Source organism: Pongo pygmaeus, chromosome 4, assembly GCF_028885625.2.
Source record: "Pongo pygmaeus isolate AG05252 chromosome 4, NHGRI_mPonPyg2-v2.0_pri, whole genome shotgun sequence".
Classification (NCBI taxonomy): domain Eukaryota; kingdom Metazoa; phylum Chordata; class Mammalia; order Primates; family Hominidae; genus Pongo; species Pongo pygmaeus.
The window spans coordinates 108,750,277-108,752,173 of NC_072377.2; positions in this window are offsets into that span (position 1 = coordinate 108,750,277).

Consider the following 1,897-nt stretch of genomic DNA (forward strand, 5'->3'; position numbering starts at 1 on the left):
CCATTTCTACATTTAGTTTCCCAAGGTTTATAAGCATAAATACAATAGATTAGGAATAACTAAAGAAGTATATACATGTTTATATTAGATTTTAATTTTGTATATATTTTATATACATGTAGAGAGCATATATGCATATATTTGTGTGTGTGTGTGTGTGTGTGTGTGTGTGTGTGTGTGATATGCACTTGCAATTTTAGGAAAATTATTCTACATTTTTCATTCACATATGTCTTTTACATGTGTCTAAGAATCTTGTTACAAATGAATTAAAAATCAAAGTAAATTGATTTCTACCTTTGAATAAGGTGGTACTTTCAGTTTTTGACAACCCAGTGGGATCCTGTTTGATATTCTTGTTAGTTCTTCTGTGAAGCCTAACCATGTGTATGTTAAAGACAAAATGAAATAAAACAAATGACCCTGATACAGTCTCAACTAAGAGAATCCTTGAATAAAATTGTGGGCTGTAACTAGACCTTCTTCCTATCATCTAGAAGGTCGGATTCTACAGAGTGGCATTAGGAATCAGAGGTCTATCTCACTGTTCAGCATGAATACTCTTGTTTCAGGAATATTTCAAAGTAAAGCTAACTGAAAGAAGTTTTTCACTCTGAGAAGAGTGCTCCTTGGGACCTTACCTTATAAATTAAGAGAGTTTTTTTCTTATTCTTATTGTAGTAACTGGGAGGAAGGAAGCATGATAAGTATGATAGATTAATGCTATCCATCAAAATTTTATTTTCTCCCTCTTTTTAGGTGAATAGCAGGATTGGGTTTTCCTGCCACCTTTAAATGTGATTATGTGACTGGCTCCAGCCAATGAAATGTGAGAAGTGAAGCATGCCAGTTTGGAGCAAGAAGTTTTAAGTGCCAGCACACTGACAATGTGCACTGTTCTTTACTTGTGCAATGGTGATTTGTGTGTTCTAGATAGTGGCTGTTTTGTCATCATCAGGTCCAGAGAGAGAACATGATGACACAGAGCAGAGTTCTGCATCTGACCTGAAATGGACATGTACCATGTCTGAAAAATAAATCATTTTTTAACCCTTTGAGCTTTTTGCATGTATTTATTATGGTAGCATAACTTAGCATATCCTGACTGAAGCAATAAAGTATTAAACTACTGGTTTTAGAAGTATACCATATTATACCATAATCATGACAAGAGTGTTATGATTGTGTATAGGAGTTCTTTTCATTTTGAAATTCTTATATTTTCTCACATATATATTAAATTCTTAAATCTATCATCTTACTGAATCTTTACAATGACTTTAAGAAACAAATTAATACTTCTCTCCTACTCATACATTAGAGAAAACAGAGGCTTATAGAAATTAAGTAAAGTCCCTAATACCACACAGCAAGTAAGTAGAGGCAGATCTCAAACACAGATTTATTTCGAATGGCAAATCTCATACCCTTAAACATTATGCTACATTATTTCTCTTATACAATGCCCAAAATCAACAAATAAAATGAACTAACCAAACATTGAATAGTCAGCAACTAAGTTAACTGTTTTATCCATGTGTATCTAGGAACTATATAAGTGGCAGGTGAGGAAGTGGTAGCTGAAGGATCATACAAAAATGAATATGATATTAAGTTTCATAATGAGCAAGCTGGAGATTGGGACAATGTGGAGAGGAAATTGAATTGAGAGTCAGGGGTATGCATCTGGAAGCAGGAAACAGGAAGGAACAAAGCACTGGAGCATGACATGTTGAACCTGAAGTGGCCCATATCAGAGAAGACTGGTCACACTGAAGTGATGAAAACCATGGTTACATAGCGGAAGAACTTAGGGAAATTAAGGGTTCCAGAGTAAAAATGGCCAACAAATGAAAGTATGAGTGCACAAATAGGATAAACTTTATAATCATTGCTG